At 38.9% G+C, this 22575-nt stretch overlaps 1 protein-coding gene across 2 annotated transcripts in view; it reads left to right on the top strand.

The window, feature by feature from the left end:
- The first annotated feature begins 100 nt into the window (after positions 1-100).
- The window catches only part of LOC108774466 (acid sphingomyelinase-like phosphodiesterase 3a), a 42615-nt gene continuing 20140 nt past the window's right edge, over positions 101-22575 (top strand). For both annotated transcript variants that reach the window (XM_018540592.1, XM_018540582.1), the window contains exon 1: positions 101-702. The gene's annotated coding sequence lies outside the window, so the exon portion shown is untranslated. The remainder of the gene's footprint in view (positions 703-22575) is intronic.

Raw genomic sequence — 22575 nt, 5'->3', positions numbered from 1 at the left:
GCGGCGGCGGCGGCGGCGGCGGAGGCGGTGGTGGTGGTGGTAGCGGCGGCGTCAACCCCACCGGAACACCGTCCCGAGGAGGTAGCGAGTTCGACTCGTGCCGGGTTGCGAACCGCACACGGTTCGTCGATCGTTCACCTTGCAAAAGTGAGGGGGTGTTTTCGCTGAAGGGAGGCAGCGTCGCGAAGCGACGGACGCGGCGCGACGCGAGAGCGCGGCAATTTTCATCGCTGTCTCTTCTCTCCGCTTTTTCTTCATCTATCATCGACGATATTACGGATAACGCGCTATAACCGCGTTGCAAATTCACGGAACGGATAAAGAATCGGCGCTCGGGAATAAATATACGATTTATCTGGTCGCGAGTGCGGCAAAAGGACTTAACGGTGCCATCGGGAGCGAAAAGAGGAAGAATACGGGGACGAGTTAGGGGTCGTTCGCCGACGGCGAAGAATGATTCGAGTGGGAAAGAAAGGTTGAAGACTCTATCTTCAGGGGAACGATATATAAACCGCGCCGCGCGGTTGGAACCGCTCTGTGATTTATAAGCTGCGATCGTAAATTCGCTCGCGATCGGTAGAAGAAGAAAGGAAGGTGTGTGTAGGGTATACCGAGTGTGTACGTGTGTCTTAGGTATGACCAGTCACGAGTGAGAGAGGCTCCCGGTACCCGACATCCATTCTCGCGGAATCACACGAACACGTAAGTGCTGATTGCCTTTCGTCCGTATATACGGCGAGGTCTTTATTACTTCGGTAAACGCGTCGGTTCAAAAGGCGTAAAGCGGAATGAGTCCTGCCGTTCGAGTCCACGTAGGAGTCTGGTGTATAATTGCTCAAGTTGGAGACTCGTTCGCGTTTGCCGACGGAAAGGGACGGGTAATTTTATCAGTTGGAAACGTTTCACCACCTTACTTTTTCGTTGGAAAGTCTCAGAATTCCCCGAAGGATATTAATATATCTGTGATAATTTCTTCGATATCGAGATACTCTCAGATTGAAAAATGGAAATCAAATATCAGAAATTGCTGAAAGATGATATTTAGAATTGCGAAAAAAGAAACACATTCCAAACTGTCAGTGCCAATTACTATTCGTTAATTATTTTAGGTGACTAATTTATAAAATTGCGAATTAATATTTTAACGTGTTAAAATAATAAATTATACGCTTGGAAGTAAATTTCGAATATTTTAATTTAAGAGAAGAGAATTTCGTGTGAATTTGACATTTAACTGATATTTGAAGTATATTTCTCAATCACATTTCGGACGGCTTGGCACCGATGGTAATAATTTACCGAATTTTGAACTGCTCACCGCAAAATTGTATCATTTTTGGAATTTGAAACAAGATAAGTATATATTTGTTATCTCGCGAAAGCGAGAAAAGGAGGTTTTAGTAGGAATAAAAAAGAGACCTCGTGTCGTGATAAAAGAATAATGATAAGTAGCTTTGTGTATGCATTTAGTGTTTATTATAAACATTTAACATTTTAAATTTCCTTTCTTTTTTTTCCTCTTTTGTTGGCTTCTTTTTGTATACAAATTCTTTATTTATGTAAATATTTAGCAAAAAGGATTAACATACATTATCTCAAGATATTTTTATCTCTTCTTTTCTCGCGAGTATGTCATCTTGCAGTTTATACTGGATTAGAGAATTTAACAATTTGCTCAATTAATCAAACAATTGAAATTTTATTTTATTGCACTGGCTCTTCTTCATTTTGCTTCATAATAAACAACAAAATATATCTAATCTATTTTTTTTCTGTGTTTTGATAAATATCATAAACATTAATTAAATCATAAACATTAATTTTTCATGTCTTCTCTTTCGATATTCGGTATTTAAAACGCATACATTTTTTATAGTGCTCAGATGCAAAATATATTAAATTTGTTAATCAACTGATTTCCAGAAAAATCGCAAAGAAATTTCTCAATGTTGTTTCGCCGAAATGTAAATTCATTGATTTTCTGACTTTGAATGTCGCGAAATGTTAAATTGACATCCGTTATAATTGAGTTCAAGCTTCTCTACTCCTAATTCATTACTTTCCTTAAACGCTGCATCCAATTTACACTGGCGCTCAGTGAAATCAGAATTCCGTGGAAGAACTAACTTCAGAATTTTATCTTTCACAAATGGATTATAAGTCTCTTTCAAATTGCGTTTAATTTTTGAAATGGTCGACAGACACATGATAATTTATCACGTGTATAAGTAGTTACATTGTATATACGAAAATTAAAAGTTTCAAATAAAATTACACGCTAATTGAACACAAGCATATAGATATACGCAGTGTGCGTAAGTTTAATTAAAGATTCTTTGGCTGCGACGTCTCTTTCATTATCTGTAATATTCAGCTGTAATATTACGTAATCGTCGCCCGCCGTATCCTGCGAATGTGATTTTCCGAAAGCTGAGAACACGGAAGTTGATTGAGTCGTCTAATTGGCAACCAGGCGCGGCTTTGATCTGGGAAATTGCAATTTCTGTTGTCTCGGGCGCGGTTGAATTGTTCCCGGTACTGTCTGTTTGCTCGGCGCGTTATCGCTAAACGAAACAATCGGTCCTTCGTTGCCCTTCGTGTTGAAGAACTTAAACTTCACTTTAAAACATCCTAACGGAAGATAAATTATTACGAATCCGCGTTAAACCCACGTGGCGGTGGCCGGGGATGCACAAGGAATACATTAATGCGAAATGTATCGCGCGTTCTCGCGGCGCGGCGGCCGCTCCGCGCCGGCGAATGCAAAACTAACATCTGCGTTATCCTCGAGAAACGCAAAATCGCTTAAGCGCGTCTTAAGCGGGGAGGCGAAACTTTCGCTATATCCATCTGACAGTTATCCGATACATTACACGGCGGGATACCCGATATATTATGCGCGGCTAATATACATACATATATATACCGTGCGAGTACACGCTCTGCGGTCGGATAATTTTATTCTAGCACGCGAATTCCGGCGCGGCGGCACGCGCGAATATTACGCTTTTTCTTCGGGCGGGCGATACGTACACATAGCTTCCATACGAATCCCGCGGTGCGAATGGAATCGCGAAGCGATTCGGCGTAATGATATTACATGCCATAAATTTTACGCTCTGACGAGGAAGGGGTATAGAGGGGCTGAGAGATGCGGTAAACTCTTGAACATCGACCGATGCACCAGACGTGCGTTGGCCTCGCTTTCATCTCGTTACAAGCTCTAATGTGCGCGCGTTGCGGCTGCATCTGCCAGGGCCTCCATGACGCGCGCCGCTCCGCCGAATTCGCGAATAAGCGCCTCGCGCTCCGGCTTTGTACGGTTAATCGACGTTTCCGTCAACCGCATCTTTCCCCGTCCGAACAGTGCTCGGCTTGGTGTGTGTTCCGATTCCGTCGTCACGGATGACTTAATTCACACGTCGAATTAGATGAAGCGATCATCCGCCTAAGGATTACGGAATAGGAATAGGTAACCGCTAAGTATAGTGGTTGAAAGTTTTATAAACTTAGCACATATTCGCCGCTCCATCCGCGTCCGTGGGTTTTTCGCATTGTATTCCGTGGAAATGCAAAAGTGAGGACGAAAAGTTTGAAAACTGTTGTTAGTTGACGTTGTAAACAAACGATACTCGGAGTGTATTTCTGCTTTTATTATATTTTTATTGCAGTCTGTTTCGTTGTTTTATCATTTTTAATATGCTTTTATGCAATTTCGAAGAAACTCTCTAAAGTACCGGCATGAAAATTACGCATTTTGGTCGGTTTTTTTTTGCTACAACATAGTGGAGCTTATTAGACGTTATATTTCGCAAGTTTTTGCATTAGTGCGAAACTTGTTAAAAAATAGTTGTAATGTTCGTACGGATTGTACAAGCTCGGCGATACAACCATCAAATACATATTATCGAGCGAGTTTCTCAAAAGAAAAATTCCATAACGAAACATAATAGGCTGACTCGACTATTTGGAGCAATATCATATCAATCTTCGAAAGGTGTATCCTTCGGAGGTCATTTTTGATCTATATTCTATTGAATAATGGATAAAAGTTGCTTCGTATATAAATTGATAATTTTTATCAATCTGTTTTTTAATTTAAAAATGAAAAAATGATAAGTTAAATAAAATTCTCGTTATAGAATGTATTAAAACACAATATTTTGAATACTAGAATGTGTTAAATACTTAAATATTATTCTTACAATATAAATCTATATCTAATGTTCTAGTATAACGATATTTATTTATAAAAATTCTCTATTTGAGCAATTCAATAAAATTATTCATTGGCTGGAAACTAGCAATTACTTTCCTAAAAATCAGTTAATAAAACAGTTGCAAAAAACAGTTTTTTTTTACCATTGCGATCGAGCTTGCGATGTAAAAGGACTGTACGAATTAATCTTTAGAACGAACAAATACCTATCGTTTCATGTATGTGTGATTCAAAGGTCCACGGTTAAAAATGATATCCTGTATTATATTAGTGACACTTATCGATGTCTTAATTATCAGGAGTCATTGCACGAAATAGCGATAGAAATAAAATGCTATAATGCCATTATTTCGATGGATCGAAATAAATTGAATCACGTTACCTTGCTTCAGTGTGTGATCGCAAGTAATAGTTTTCAATAATTTAAAGTTTTTATTTTCTTCACTGCAGTCTTGTTAAATTATGATATCAAAAACGACAAGTTACAAAAACTTCTTTTGTGCTATTCGAAAAATAAATGAGATCTTACCGCTTGTATTACAGCATTAATAAAATAGCATTAATAAACCGATATCTACTTTCAACTTTCAATTTGTGAATTAATAAATAGTTATAAATTTTGTTATAAAGTTTATATTTGTTGGAAATGTAGCACATATGCAGATTAAATTATGTGTTCGTTTATTAATATAAAATTTAAGAAGAGAAAAGAAAAGAGGGACTATTTTTTGAATCTTTTACGTATAGAATTTATACTATTAAATATATATGGTGGTATATAAAAGATTAATTTACATCGATATATATAATGCACTAAAGGATGCGATTCCTCGCTTTTGACTTTATAATTTAATATAACTGCAAATAGAAAACGAACGATTTAAGCACTGTAATTATATAACATATATATTTTATAATATATATGTACATAATTATATACATAGATGTTAAATATACATCTAGAAGAAAGGTTTCTCCGATTCAAAGAAATGTTTCTTTGCTGTATGGTTAAAGAAAAATTTTCTTTCATTTAAACTTTTTGAAATCAAATATATAAATCTTTTTTATTTTATTTTAAAAAATGATATTTAAATCAGAGAAACATTTCTTTGAAACAAAGAAACTTTTCTCTGGAACTTATATATTTATATCGTGTAATATGTTATATATACAGAATATGCTTCAGATTCGACATATCTACTAATGACAGATTTTGAAGTCATTTTGAACGAAAATTCTAATCCCAAACTGGCGCAAAATATCGAGGTTATCAGAATTTTTGAATTACAATCGTTAGCTAGCTATCGCAAATTATACCATCTAGATGTAGTACAACGCAAAGTACTAAAAGTAAAAGCTATAATAGCTAGTAGTCTCTTGTTAATACAGATATGAATATTTCGTAAGCAAAGATAAAATTACTGATATTTTCGAATTAAAATGACTTCAGAAATGTGATATTAGTAGGTGATACGTTGAGTCTGAAATACCCTGTATAATATATAGTGAAAAATATATATACTATATATATGTGTATATATATTTTTATATAGAATGCTGCTACAAGTATATAAACTCAGAAGAGAAGAGTACAGCTCGAATTCAACACTCGCTTTTTGAGGAAGGATCGACTATACTATAGTGTTTCACAGGCATCGCTTTTGTCATCATCAAGGGACTCATGCGGTGGCAGGTTGACGTGCCTGCAGGTTCTGTGGACACTGCATACCATACGAATTTAAAGAATTAAAAGAATTTAGTGAGATTCCATTCTTTAAAACTGATAACGCACAAAAAAAATAGAAATGATTAAAAAAAAAGAAAAGTTAGACTTTTATTTTATATTTTAAATTTTTAACAGACTGCTAATTTATAAATAATTAGATAAATATATATGATCTAATTTCTGTACATAAACAGAATAGAAAGCGTAGGCTACACTTAATAAACGTCCATTGTCAAGTTTTTTGTAAAAATAAATTTACCATAATATATATACTTTAATCCTAAGGTTAGACTTTATATAACCTCGTCAGAAATTAAAGTGTTAATCAAAAGATGAAGCGGATTTAAAATTATTTAAATTGACTCAAAATTAAAAATTTAATTTCTTTCGAATCAAAATCCATTTTTACAGGCACATTTATTATGTGTTAAGTCTACGGCCAATTTAGATTCCTATGCTGCAATATCATCGTATTGTGTCTTCAGTAAGTCTTTTACGAATGATACTTATCACTTGTGAACGCAACATTCTCGCAGTAATCCGTTTGCGCTTGTCAGAGCAACAGACGTCGCTTTTGTTTCTGGAGAGACATTTAGAGATTATTTCATCTCGTGCAGTGTCGAGAGCTGAGGAACATTTTTCGAATTATTATATTATTCTGCATTATATATCGGAATTCGCGCCGACGAAGATTCTCGAGGTAGAAACCCGATTCTTACGATTAATTTGAGTTTTCGATTAACGACAGATACACGACACTTTCAATTTCGTTAATATTTGAAGTAGCGAGAAACAAAGAAACAGAGCGAGAGAGAGAGAGAGAGGAAGGGAAGGAAAGAGAGACAGACAATGCGATGAGAAAGCTGCGCACGATGATAGATGGAATGCGACGTAAATCTTATTTGCCTCTATCTACGTCCATACCATAGCACCTCGCTGCCAATATTGTCCGTTTTCGTATGCAACTTTTAACAGTCGAGATGTGTCGCTGTCATGCAAGCTTTCGTTTCTCCTGTATGCGTTCTCACGTATATCGATGCAATGCTACACAAATCCGCGAAGAAGCGACGCGTACGGACTTATAAGTGATAAGCGTAACTCGTCGGAGTACCTGAAAATATCGAAATAGTCGAATACGCATTCACACACACACACACACACATTCACGGTCTAGTCGTTTTCGACACGATATTTCGCTACGCTAAGGGGAAGCCGTCAAATGTCGTCTTCTTTTCATAAAACTCAATACGATGCCGGGACGCGTCGCAACCTTTGACGTTAATGCTGGATAATAAAGTTTCTTTTTTTTTTTTACTTGTACTTTCTTCGTTAGAGAGTTCGTGAAAAATCTTGCATTTTTAATTCTTTGTAACTCGAGACTAGTAGCGCTGCGACATTTTAGTTAATGAAAAATCGACCACAACTTGATTAAAGACTCTACTATTTAAATTAAGGTCGGCGTTTCAGAACTCTCTATGTAGAATATTGATGGGACAAACGCTTTGATGCATAACCGTTTAAGGAATATTGATTGATAGCGTAGCACTATCTTCGTAAAATTGAAATGTTATTGTTATCACAAATATTTATCAATAGACGACGGGAATATACCATAAATAATACATTTTTATGAAAATCGATAATAAATTAAGATTATATTTAATACGCATTTTATAATTTATAAACAGGAAATCGTTTCTGCATTTTCGCAAATTTAATTTAGGTAATATTCAATTATTATTTTAATTAATAATTTATCTTGCAATAATTCTCCAAATAAATTTAAAATATATTTGATCATTTGGACTGGACAAATAAACAGAAGGTATTATTTCGAATCCCTTCGATTCTTGTATTTTCTTAAAACTAGCAAAATGTTGATTTGTGTTTTGGTAACAGAAATTGTTTCTTCCTCTATTGTACCATGACAGTGGAAAATCCATCTGTGTTGACACAAAGAAGTAACTTACAATCGATTATTTATTGCGGAGTAAGATTGCATTGCTGTTTCGATATCGAAAGAAATAAGAGAGATTGTGGATTTTGCTTTTTGTTCCGAAACTCCGAACAGTTTTTGCAATCTCGAGCCGGTCAAGGGGCCGGCCATATCCGCAAGGCGAGCCTCGCGAGGGATAACGTCGCCGGTCACACGGAAAGCGTTAAGAGCTATCATCTCGGGAGACTCGTTTCGCGTGTCGTAAATCACGGCGGAAAGTCTCGTCGACTATTTGACGCGTTTTATAACGCCTTAAAAGTGACCATTAATTATCGCCGGCGCCACACATGGTTGAATGCGTCCCGTGAAAGCGTGCATATACACGTACACGCGATTGTGTGCGTGCGCACGCGTAAACGTGTGCGACGTGTGCCTGTGCTCGGGTTCACATAAATCTCGAGCATACAGCTGTCGCTATGCCGACCACGTTCGCGGAATAAATTCGCCGAGGGAAAGAATCGCGCGGCTAGCGCCGCGTGCTACGTGTTCGAGTTTGAAAGTGACGCCGCCGGTCGTTCGATCAAGGGCGCCTGGGCTCTCCCAAGCTCCCCAGCTCATTACGGCATAATATCATTGTCGATAATAATAATAATTGATCTCTAATTGGGTTCCGAGGGTCTTCCTTTCCTCCCGGGTGTTTGTATTGCGGCACTTTATGAGAATTCTGTCCGCCGCCGTAAATAATTCAATACGAATTCTCTCTCTCCCCGCTTAAACCGATTACCAATATAATATAAAAACAGAGGACTTCACTACGCTGTGTTAATAACGATCGCCAATGAAACGCATCAAAGAGAAATTCGCGCGGCGGATCGCGGAACAAATGCGCGATTCGTTCCGAAGTGGCGCGCAGACCGCAGCCGCAAAAGTGTTAATGGCGCGCGGGCCATGGTATTTCTGCGCCATGAATATGCATCGCTGAATATATATCGAACAATAGTGCATTACGACCGAGAAGGTACTGCAAAGTGAGTCCCGTAGAGGCCGCGCGGATAAGAGAAAAAGGAGGTGAGTCACAGGCGCTAGGAAATAAATCTTCCGCGGTCCTCAAATTAAGACGACCGACGCGCGAGGGAGGACATTTGCTCCTTAATGCGTCGACATGATTCCGCGAATGCTAATGCGTTTTTTTTCCCCCGCTCTCTCGACGGGCCCGATGTGTGATAACGATCCGCGATAACGATCGCCCGGCGCGGTGCACGCGCCTTCTTCCACGCCAGCTTTTTCCATATCCCGCTTGGCGCGCGCGGACCGAGCTTATTGCACCGTCACTAATCGATTCATATCAACATTCCGTAGATTTTACGCACCATTTTCCACACGACCGCGCAATTTTCCTACGGTGTAAGGACCCCAGCGAGAGAGGGAGAGCTTACCGATATACCTATCGTTTGTTATATTTAAATAGCCGCGTTTTCTTGCTCGCGCGCGACTAACTTCAGAACGTACGTTCAGATATGGGCGATTACGCGGTAATGAGCGCGCGATAACGAAGCGCGTCGTGTACGATCTCTTTCGCAAATTCCTAGATACTCGATATTTTTGATATAATTGAGAAGATATTTGATTCAAGAATCCTGCAAAAATAAAACGACAGAAATGTACGGGAAAAATGTACACGTTACACTCGTCGAAAAATTCATGCACCTACTGACATTTGTCACCCGCGCGCGCGACACGATAACGGCCATAACGAGATTCGGGTGCCAGTCGACAAAGCTGGCGTTGATCAAATTATTTCCTATTATCCGTGCCGCGCAGCGCTAGTTACCGTAATATCTAAAACAGCTGAAACACCGGTCGGCGCCCGACGACCGCTAAACAGCACGATCAAGCATTAGTTTCTCGATATTTGAATGTTAAACGTGTGTCGCGCGGATTTTTCGGTCAGTCGCACATTCGTGTAACCAGCTTATGTCCCGCTTAATGATCGCAACGGGTTTTATTTTTTTTTTTTTTCACGCCCCCTACGAGGCGACTGCGATGTTTGACGCGCGCGACCCGCCGTTGCCGACCTTAATATGCATCGGCCGCTCGGAACTTCGCACAATATCAATCACGTTTTATTGGCCCCGGCGCACTGTCTATACATTTTTTTACGACACACGCCAACACAGGTATCCGCAATATAAATACGTGCTCCGGTATGACGCGCGTCTGCCCGCTCTATTCCCAATTCATCGGCAGTAACAATGGACGTGAAATCCGCTCGAATGAATCTCCTTTATTCTATCGAGATAGAGGTAATGCTATACCACAGAGTTTATACCGCAGTTCTTTAATTTAATCCGTTCGAATACTTCGGCAGCCGATAAAAAAAATTACAGAACATTCGTTATATGCTCTTTTTTTTTGTGCGCGAGGAGTCTAGGTAGTAGTAGTAGTCTAACTCGATAACGCAAGAGTTTGTATAACATCTGAATGATATATGAGGAATTTCTACTAACTACCTCTTATACGTAGAGTTTTCACTTAGCGTTCACAGAATAAGAAGAACGAATTTAAATGAACGTACGCGAAATAAAGCATGTTTTTCTGCATGTTTTTTTTTACGTCAATTAAAATTCGCTTCTTTAAATGTTCCTCGTATAAGAAATCGTTCTTTTCATGTATATATAGATCACAAGAGATTCCTCTTTCGGGAAAGAGTCGTCTATGTCGGAAATTGGCGGTATTTTCGTGGCGGAAGTACACTGAGGATGAAAGGGGTTAACGAACGAGTGTGTCAGGATCCAGGCCCGGAAATTCTTTGTCCTGCCGCAGCCCGATTATTCATTCGATTCCTTCTATCTCACCGTAAAACGGCGCGCACGAAACGCTCTAATCATAACGATTGTTTCATGGCGTGTACCAATTCACGCGCTGACTTTCTTCTCCGGCTCGTCGTGGATTTATTGCGGGTTTGCCAACCCCCTGTTATCGATACCATAGATTATCCGCACGCATAGGCACCTCTCTTTTGTTCTTGGCACTTCTCTTGATTTTAAGAAAGAACTTCCTTCTTCTCTCTGTTTTCGACTTCTCTTCAAGCGAGCACCAAAAATGGTTCGATTAACTTGTTAAATTTAAATAATAATTATAATAATTACAGCACACAAACAAATTACACTAATTATACATAGATGTATCTGCGAATTAAAATACGAAACACACGCGTCAAATATAGAAGACGAACAGAACGGAATATATCGCGAGACATTCAAAATTGATTCCTAATTTTCGAGAGTAATCCAATTTTGTGGGGTAAATTTCCATTCAGTCAGGTTTAATTCGTTTATTTTTCGTCTGTTGTACATTATTCACATACACCGCTTTTTTCCCGTCATTCGAAATGAATGCAATTATTGTGCACGATGTGCGTTATTCGATTTCCAATTCATCGGATTGCTCGCCTTTTATAATTCAACAGTTGTTGTATATTTTATAAATGTTTTATAAAAAATAGGAAGTTAAAGTACCTAGTTGATTACTTTCTGACGCGAATTGTTCATCGCATTTGGTTAAAGATTAAAATATTTACCGCATTCTCATCTACTTGCCGAAACAATTTGCGATCGTTTTAATTATAATTTATATTACAGAAATATTTGTATCGAAATATCATCCGCCCAGTTGACAATTTTTTACGTTTTTTACTCTTTATAAATATTTCTTATCTCACATTCACTTTGACTTTTATTCATATTATAACTTCGGTCTGAAATTGTTGTCAAAGCTTAACATTTTCAGGTGTGTATCTTTTATAAAAATGTATCTAGACGTTTAAAATATTTCTTACGAAGTTGTCTGAATGAAAACTGTGAAATTTAGTAATTTCCCCAGAGAGATTCTTGCGTATCGAGAATTTCCGCGAAAGTGCTAAAGACACGCGAAGAGTTTTGTAAAAGAAATGACGCGTAAATCGGGGGATTCTTGCGAGATCGTAAGGACGGTTGCGCCACCTTCTCAGGAATGCGGCGCAATTTAACTTAATTAAAGCAGCACGGAGGATCCGGAACGTATATACACGCGTACATTCGTTCGTTCTCTCAGCTTGACGCCGATCGATATCGAGGAATTTTCTGCGGTGCTGCTACTCGGTTTCGCACGCGGCGAGGATGCACGACATGCAGCGAGAGAGTGGCGCAGTTTCTTGTCACGCGCGCGTTTCGTGCTTTCGCGTATACCACATTTCCGGTCTCCTGCTCGCCGTCGAACGTATTTCCCGACACGGCCGCTTAGAGACCGCATTTACCTGCAAAACGTTTCAGGGAGCGCATCTCACACCGCGCCGCGCCGCAGTGGACCTATATACGCGGTAATTGCGCCCAGGATATTTCGTCGCTCAGGGCCAACTGAAAACTTTCCAATGACTTCCGTTCGGCGAGTCCGCCGGTACAGGTGGCGGTAGGATTTTTCCAAAAGGTTTACAAAAAGACTTCGTTTTCCTTCACTTACTTCCAAGACGTATAATTGCATTTAATTCAACGTGCGTCCAAGGAGGTTTTACGAAGGAAGCTGAATATCGCCTTTCCTGTTAATATATGGTTCCGGCAATGCTGATTCTAGCACGTTCTATTCTTATAATCTCTATAAAAATATTTGATTTTTACTCTACCCCTCTTATAACAATAAGTATGAAAAAGCTGTTGTAATTGAGGGCAAGTTATAAAGTATAAAACACACGAGGCGTCGTGATGGAAATCAATTTCTTATAAATCTTTCAGTTCTATTGAATGTTTTATATATGAACTCATTTTGACCCCATGTCCATTAAAAGCTTAACAAGATTTATGGATCTGATTAAAGTTAATGATCCGTGAACTAGACATAGCGTCGTTGATGTGCAGTGCAAGTTATTGTACTTTTTAATCACAACGAGAAAAAGGATAAAAGCGGAGTATCGATCATGTAACTTTTTCTTTAGAGCGGATACGTGAAAAGTGAAAATTTTTACGTATATGTATTTACATACGTACATATACACGCATATACGTATAAATTTTTCATTTTTCACGTTTCTCTCCTAAGGAAAAAAATTACATGATCGATATCCAGGATGTAATTTTTGTAATATAAATTTATTGTTCTATGGATATTTTTAAACATTTCTTTTAATAATCTAAACGGATCTGATCGTGAAAATGCAAGACGGTACACTGTTCTTTTGAGTTTTCTTTTTAATGCTGAAAAGATTTACAAGTTTCTAAAACAATCCAATATTGGTTGATATTTTAAATTATATACATATACAGTTTCGGATATGCGAAATAAAAATATACAAAAAATATTGTCTTCGCAATTTCTAAGATTTCAATAAAGTAAATGTAAGATGTAAGATTCGTTAGCAAGACAATACAAAAAGAACGAACGAACGAAGTGATAAAATTAAGTATAACAGTAAATGAAATTATACCGAATTATTTAGTTGCAAATAAGAATAATAAAATTAAGTAATATAGTAACAATAATTTATTTTCTAGTAATTTAAAACTAAATATAATAATTAGAGAATAAATAATTTATATTTTATTCAATACTACATTCTCAGCACCATCTCTTATTCAATATTTCACTATCTTGAAACAAATCCGTTCGCTAAAGTATGTCAATATTAGAGTATTTTATAATATTTCTTTTCGAGAGGATTGTTTGAAAGTCTTTCCAGCGTTATTTCGGAAAACTCAAAGAAACCGTGTACTGCCTTGCATCCGCAGATCCGGTAACGCTAAACGCGTTATGTACTATACGTACACTCGTGATTGGCGACACGCCAACATAACGAGCACGTATTTCATGTAAAAAAGCGCGCTCGTTCCCGAATACTCCCGATGTAAGAATTCGGCGGAAGAATGTATAAACAGCGAGGGCGGGTCGACGAGATCGCTGATTAAAAGGGGTTGCCGAGCCGGCACGACGAAGGGTTGGCCCCGGATAGATAGTTGCCCGGGCGAGCGTTATTACGACTCGGTACGATTTCTTGTAAGGGCGGAAAATGAGCGAGAAGTTTAGTCTATTAAGCGCAGAGTACAACTCGCCGCTGCCGGTAAAGACTACACGCGATCATTCATTTGCATTGTCTTCCTACTGTCGAGCGGCATCAATTTATTCCGTTCGCCTCAATTTCGAATGCGCGCCGGTGATACAAAATATTTCAGAATATCCAATCTAAGCTTTAGTGACAGATCCATATTGGCCAATTTAGAATCAATATATCTTTAATGAAGATTGAGATGAAACTGCAATTTTTCCATATCAAAATTCTGTTTCGAATACATTTATCCAGTTGCATATAAAGAAGTTTCATTATATATGCACTTTATAAATTGCGAACTGTCGTATTTATTCCAATTCGTATTTATCTAATAATAAGAGAGCATTATAAGATTTTTATTATTATTGAACAGTTGACTATGCAAAATGAAAATTACACAATAAAGGACCTGTTTAAAATTTGTAGAATCTATTAAAAATACATTTTTAAATGCATGCGTGTTTATAGACTCACACATATTTTTAATATGGATTTAATTATGATGAAAAATCTTTCTAAAATATATTAATTAAGTATAACAAAATGTTAAATATTCACTTTGAAAAAATATTAATCTAAAATTGTTTGACGTTAAGTTTTTCAATTATGGCTTTTATACGGACTTTGAAACGTTCAATTATTCAAAGAAATTTGTTTAAACTTTAACCATTCATTTCAGAACAGCTAAGAACGACAGAAGAACGATGTAATAAGGAAAAATAATTTCATCGTACTCCCACGGGTCGAATAATGAGTAGCGAGTGATCAAAGAAAAACGCGCGAGGGAATCAGACAGCCCGGAACGAAAGATACGAGTTAGGTGAGAAAGGGCGGGATGGGACCGATACTCGCGAGTATCCATTACGGAGTCGAGGGCTCCTCCGCTTCGCGAGGGGCGGTAGGAAAATAAACGAGACTTCCAGCTCGTTAGCCGTCGAACGGCTCCGTGCTAATAAATGCAACACGCGATGTTCTATTTGCATCTACATACCTTCGCGGTCGAATCGGACCTTCGCGTGCACTTTGAGAAAAGTTTCCACTCGACGAGAGGGCTGCTCTGAAGCTGCGAATTAGCCACGATTGGACCCCGGTCGCGCGTTAAACGCGACCGCGAGATGCGCGATGCGACGTGCGCGCATGCATGTTAAACAACCGTATCTCTCGTGCTGTGTGTTATCGAAAAACATAAAGCCCGCGCGGCCGCAAACGCGCGCGATGAGTGCGCGCTCTCGAGCGAGCGCGTTCCCTCTCGACGAATTAAAGAATTCAAAGCCGAATTAAATGGGGTGGAACTATGCATTTTCAAAGAGGCGCGCCACGATGTACGCGAATTAAATATGCGGGCAAATATTTTGCAAAAGTCATAGAATAAAGAGACGCAGACGTCTCTCTTTCTCTCTGCAATTGAAAAAGATATATGAATATGTATGCGTTTAAAAGGGCCGTTCCTGCGCTCTCAAATGGCGACGTATTACGTATCTGAAAAATGCAGCCCGAAAGGCTAGTTAAACTAAAAACTCGCGTTTTAAAGCTCGCGCAGGGAGGTTGTTCTCGAGATATGGGAGAATATGGGAGCGTATACGTGAGGCAAGAGAGAAACGAAGAGAAAACGATACATCGTCCACGATATATGCAGCGTTCGCTGATTTAATTTCGGCGCATCACGCACGAGTGGCAGCTGACGTTCGCTGTCACTTGGTCGGAAACTGCTATCGTTTCAAGCTTATCGAGCAGTATGCTCGTACAAATAAGGCTACTCGTGTGCTATCCCCTTCTTTCTCTCTTCTTCTTCTTCTCTCTCCCTCTACTGCACAGCCAATTTAATAATAAATAATGTGCAGCTAGATTCAACTAAAGTGATACGAGTAATTTTTTAATTTGAAAATAGTCTAGACATGTGTTTATTTAGATATCTTTTGTCTACTTTAAACTGTTTTTTTTTTTAAATTTGTATTTTTGTTCAACTTTTTTGACATTTAAAATGAAGAATCGTTTTATCTCACTGTGTTGTGAGATAAAATAAGATTGGCTAGTTTATACATATTGTTGATTGTCGTCGCGCTTGTTATAATAAGCCACAAAATAAATTATCACTATTTATAACAACTAGAATCATTGTTAAGTAATACTTTTTATTAAATTTGCAAGAATTCTTTCTATCAGATCTATAATATATCAACAACGCCATTTTTGCTTTTACCAAAATCTAAATTTTGCACTTGCGGTGTTAACGGCGTTTTTTCTATTAAATTCATGATGAATACAGTAAAAAGTTCGAAACTAGTTTAAAAGCAATTGTGGAACATCTCTTTTAATAGGAAATTATAATTATTAAAATTAATTTAGCTAATTTTAATTCATCAGAAAAGCTGTTCTGATTAATAAAAATAATTTTGAAGCTGATATAATACTCTATTTAAGTTAACTGATACGATGAACGATTTCATACAATTTCATACAGTTTGATAATAAAAGAAAAGACATCGCGTGTGGATCTCCCTACTATAACCTCGCGCGATTTCGCAGACTGTCCCAGCGTTGTTGGGCACGTACAGGCGTTCTTCAAAGTGTATCCAATTTCACAGGGCGATTTTACGCACCATCCTTACGCGAATCCTCTTCCCTTTTTACCGCAACGAATCTCCCGCCAAGAGCCCGTCCGCCGCTACCTTTAAACACTATCCCCAAAGGTCAATTACCGATAAACTCGCAACGGGGCGCACATAAGCTCGCGGTATATAAAGAAGGACGATGCGGGAGGGCGGTCGCGGGGTAGAGAACGAAGAGGGTTAAAGCACCGCTCGTAAACGCGCGATGGGAAAGATACAACCCATGCGGTATTCGATGTAAAGCCGAGCGCGTACGTGGCTGCGGGTTAAGAAGTTGTCACGTGAGCACCCGGATAGGCGAAGCTCCGGGGCGTCCCGTAATGCCGAAGAACCACCGAGAGCCCGGAGAGAGAGAGAGAGAGAGAGAGGTAGTCCGTTGATTTCCCCGAGATTTATAGTACCGCGGCAGTTTCGGGCGATATCTGACATCGCCGTCGCTTCACTCGTGACGCGTCGCGCTTAAAGAGAGCCACACGACTCTCGCAAACACGCGAGCTTGTCGTAAACGTCGTGTGGAAATTTTTGACACGCTCAGTCACGCCGAGTACACCTCGTGTATATGGCGCGCACTGTTTGCATATCGAGCTTAATGCAAACAGACAAAATGTAATATCGCATACAATATGACATATCGATGTAGTGTGGGATTATTTACCGAAGATTAATGATTGATAAGAGATTAACGTTTCATCAGTAAATGGTCAATCTTCCGATTGGCTGAAAATATCTCTATGAGGCTGTTACACAAATACAAGGTCCGCAATTGACAAAACGAATTCATAATGCGAAATAAAAGCTTGTGAACTCTCTGAATCGGTGGATAATCACCAGGTGGTATATTACTTGGCACTGGCTAATCAGTGATGCAACTAAAAAGGAAAAGAAGGTTTCAGCATTATCCAGATAGCACAGAGAGTTCGGAAAGAATCCAAAAAGAATTCGGTCTTATGTCATCAATTCTGAATTCATTTTCAGACGTAAAAAGAATTCTTTTTCTGAAAAGTTCTGAAAAGAATTCTTCTTGTGTCTAAAAATAAATTCGTAGAATTGATGACACACGGCTGAATTCTTTTTGGATTCGTTTCAAACTCCTCTGCGCTATCTGGATATGTAATTAAAATACCGATATTTGCATGACAGCTCCAATATTATGTACATATTAAATTTATACACTAAAATAAAGTTAACTAGGTTAGGCATTTCACGTTGCATTGATTCTTTTAATTGTATTTCACTGTGAATTCACCGATTACCAGTGGCATATTTTCGGGATCGATGTCCAGTGATCGTCCAGTGGTAATTTAGAGCGAAATTTCGTGTTTTTCCGAATTTCTGCTCTTTTTTCCAATAACATTCCTTATTCCTCCGATGAAATATTTTTTCCATGTCTTTAATGCGCCAGTGAAAAAAGTACACCTCGGGACAGAGGTTGATACACCCTGTCGTTGCGGGCTCGCGCGAAAGCACGATGGGAATGTTGTAAGCGGACAGTGCGATAAGCGTCGTAATTTATAACCGGTCGCGGATATTTCCGTGGGTGGCTCTTAAACGGCGGCCAACGAGCGCAATCTGCGCGCGAATACGCGTGTGTTAACGTTGACGCGATGAAAAACGTATTACCCCGTGCGATAACGTGCCGCGAGCTGCGCTCTGTAATGACATTTCCGGGACAATTTTGATTTGCATTAACGAGGCGAATGGGCGCGATTTACGTCGCAATCGTGTACCCGAGTGCGATTAACGCGCAACGTGAATCGCGCCTCGGGCGAAATCGAACGAGGTAACATCGTGGAGGAGGCGGAAAAACGGTATCGGTTTAATGCACAAATTCATCGGGGCAAGAATGTCGCGTCGGAGGGTGATTTCCCTCTTGCGATAAAACAATACGTAATAATATATATACAAATACGTACAATACAAATGTAATGAAACATATGCATTATATAGAAATAATAATTATATGTTAACAATAAATTAATTTTCAATTTTAAAGTGATTTGCGCGCGCTATATCGTTGCGTGCGATTACGCGTTTATTATTTTGTGTACCTATTTAAAAAGGGATTGTACCCCCGGTATGATATAAATCGGTGCAATTTAGCCTCTTTCAATTCAGAGCTTGTTACCAACGATATAAGCTCGCTGTAATTTAGTTCAGGGCACACGGACGACTAACAAATTTCGTAAGAAATTCTTTCGAGACGGCAAATATTGAGATATGCCTTTCCGCATGCAATGCTCTTCGGTAAGACAGTAAATATTGAGACGTGCCATTTTGTATGCAACACGACGATGCAATTTGGTATCCTGATTACGGCGAGTTCGTTGGATTCTTGTTATTTGGCAAATATTTATAAATAACGTTCGAGGGGGAAATCTACATCGAAGCGTTGCAACGCTGACGTAGGATGATATTAGGTTTGACTTGAAAGCTAAAATACAGAGGAAACAGTAGAAGAGACGCGTTTTCTTATGTTTGCTGTATTTGGAAGCAATGATCACGTACGTACAGAGCAAGCTGAAGGCAAACAATTGTGGAAGGTGTTGCTAAAAGAGGAAACCGGCCATATATAGTGCGAATACCCGAACAATAAAACAAAATCCAAAAGCGGCTGTGTGCGATTTATTTTGAAACGTGATAAAATTGGATCTTGAATTCTACAGAAGGGAACCAATCAACAATCGAAAAATTGCTGGTTGGCTTCCTTCTGTAGAATATAATCCGATTGAGGCACAGCTTCGGAAAACCAATCAATACACTTATTGTATTCGCGTATATCTCCTTTCGAACAGACATTCTATCCTAATATTTCTTTGTACACAATAATGGGTAGCGTTAGCACGAATTTCGCGTCGGCTTTACCTTGCCTTGTGATAAATGACGCTATAAATTAACGGTAAGCTTTAATCGATAATTTACTAAAAGTTTCATTCGCTTTTACCCCGCAAACGATCCCAATTCTCGACAAGTGTCTATGAATCGTCTTTACATTGCGCGATTATATAGTAGGATTAAATAAATTGTGTCCTTGAAAAATTTTGGGTAAAGAGGAAACGTCTTCTCATCTTTTACGCCACTATCTCTAGATACAATTTCAAGTTTGAATCTAGAAGGGCCTAATCGAAAATGCGCCGCTACTGGCCTCGGCGGATATCGCGAACGAATGGCAACTACGTGCTTCCACTTTATCGCGATCCCCTGCTGATTCCCTACTGATTGCCGATGGTTGCGATAGAAAGATTACATATATAGCAAAATGGAGAAATGTTCAATAAAGGCGATAGTCGCTTCGATCGAGAAAACGGATTTCCGTGACGCCGCGCCGCACCGCGCCGGGCAGGCTACGATAGACAGTTCGTTAGTCACCGACCTAAGAGCACCGATAATTACTCCGCCATCCGTGTATCACGAGGTCACTCGGATGACGCGGTATCGAGGTCAACTGAGCGTTTTCCAGCACAGAGGATCTGAGAGGATCCACGGATCTGAAGGACGGAATACATCGCTCTAATATAGACGAGACACGTCGAGTAATGGCGCGGCAGGAGGTTTATAGTCAGACAACATCCTCAGCCACCCTGTTCGACGATGCCAGTGATGTTATCTACCTGACAACGCGCTACTATAACCAGATATAATCTCAGTTTATCGGAGCGCGAAGCGGCGCGAGGTCTGTGCGATTTAGTGTGCCTACGTTGCTAGAGTAGGGAAGTAGAGGACAAACAGTGCGAGTATATCCTCAGGAAAGTGTTGTAATATATATATATATATATGTTTGGATTTCGTTGAAAACAATTTACACAAGAATTTACGCAGGAAGTACTTTTTCTGTAAACTTTGAGATTTATCTTCGCAACTTCTTGATCACGTGTACAGAGAGTGCAATTTTTGAAATTGTCAAGAGCAGCCATGTTCTTAAATATGAATAATGCATTACGGAAATTATCGAATCCTGAGGAAGGTCTTTGTGAGTGAATTAAATTATCCGGAGCGCGACCGTCGGTCGTATTGTCATGGCACGAGATGTTCGAGAAATATTGGAAAAATACCCACGTACCTGAAATATATATTGAACACATACGAGTTCAAATATGTGGCACGTATGAAATTATAAATAAAATTCCAGCCTGAAATCTAAAACGGATAATAGACTGTTTAAAGTGGATTCGATATTCGGGCTTAGGTCAAGTTATATAAGTTTACCCTGCATTTCTCGAACGAAACTTCGTTCGTCGAGTTCCATCGAAAGGAATAAATTTTCTCGTGAAGTCTCCTCTCTCTCTCTCTCTCTCTCTCTCTCTCTCTCGACCTATTCGTAATAATAAAAATTAAGATCTTAAAACTGTTTTTACGGATCATAATATATGCATTGACGAGCTATTTATCCAAAACACACGTTCGCGCGCGACATAATAGCATTTATGCACTCATTATTTTCACTCGTGGAAGCAGCTATCGCGTTAACACATTACGCGGAATTCTTATGGCGGCTCGACATAGCCATTTGTGCGATGTGACATGCGATTACAAGTAATTACACCTCGCGCGTGTCATGAATATTTACGAGTGCAGTTTTTAAAGTTTCGTGTTTGGTTTAGTGAGTTGTGCCAGAGCTGTACATATCGAGAAAAATGATTTCTCGTTTATGAACTCGATGCTGGATGCGGTTTCAAATATGATGTAGATTAAACTTTAATTTCCGATTAATTTATTCTTTATCCTTCTCTAATTTTTATAGAACTAAAAATGGAGAATAAATTAAATTAAGATATACGTATATTAAAATTAATTTATATATAATATGCGTACACTGAGAAAAAAAGTAGTCGATCTAAAAAAATATTAGTTGACTCAACTAAATACGGCGGTCACGGGCTGTCAAGCAAATATTTGTTAATTCAAAGATATGTCATGTCGAAATAAGTGAAACAAACGTGTATTTCACTCAGATACATTAATATTACGACTAAACAAATCATAACCAACTATAAACGCTTTAAATTTAAATTTAGTTCAGTTAACAACTTTTTCTTCTCAGTGTATATTATTTCTCAAATATATTTGGAAATGACGAATTCTGTACATTCATATTCTTTAACGTCTTATTTCTTTCTACTCTGCTAAAAATACTCATAAAATCGATTCTATACGTGTCCTCGATTTTTAAAGTAAAAGAAGAATATAATTGTTTATTTTAAAAAGTAAAATTATTAATGCACATTAGGAAAAGATAAAATTGTTACACCTATTTTTAGTTGTATAAGATAAATGGACGAACTCTCCGTAAATTAATCTCCGCACATTTTAATTTGATATTTTTTCGGTAAGACTGAAAGAGTTAAAAAACATATTTGTGTGAGACAGTATCACACACATGTAGACCGTTTCTACTTTAATCTATTCTAATTAGAGACGGAGACTAGACCGTGTCATAGACATCTGGGCGCTTAATTTTATCGTCATTTGCAAGAATTGTCGCAATGAGACGATCTTCCCAGGCGAGTTAATCAATTCCGTTGGGAGAACACAATCGATCCCTCGGGTAACAACTAGAATCATCAGCGCAATTACTTCTGCGCAATTACGTTTCTCCTAATACCGCGCGATATCGTATCGACGTTTTGACACTCCGCGGCCCTGCGAATTATTCATGCTACGACGCAGTGGTTAGTGTCGCTTATATGGCAGACGGGACGCAGCGCGTATTATCGACACGTCGCGCCGGCCATTATTTTACATTAAGTCGTTAGAGCTCGATAGCACCCGCGGTCCGAAACGAACAAGAAAATCGCGTGTCCCATCGTAAACTTCCGCCCACGGCTGTACAAAGAGCCGTCCATGATAGACCGATTGCCCGTAATGGTTCGCTTCGTCCTCGTAATTCTGCTTGTCGTTCCTGTCGTGCGCTAGTCGCAAATTGAAATTCACGGTGGCCGCCGGGCCAAATGTGCCCGCCCTCCACTCATCCGCTTTTCAGCGCTCCCAGGCTCGGAGCAATACGTTAAGCAAGGT

Source organism: Cyphomyrmex costatus, unplaced genomic scaffold, assembly GCF_001594065.2.
Source record: "Cyphomyrmex costatus isolate MS0001 unplaced genomic scaffold, Ccosl1.0 scaffold1053, whole genome shotgun sequence".
Classification (NCBI taxonomy): domain Eukaryota; kingdom Metazoa; phylum Arthropoda; class Insecta; order Hymenoptera; family Formicidae; genus Cyphomyrmex; species Cyphomyrmex costatus.
The sequence above is the reverse complement of the archived record's forward strand: the minus strand, read 5'-3'. Positions and strand labels throughout refer to the sequence as shown.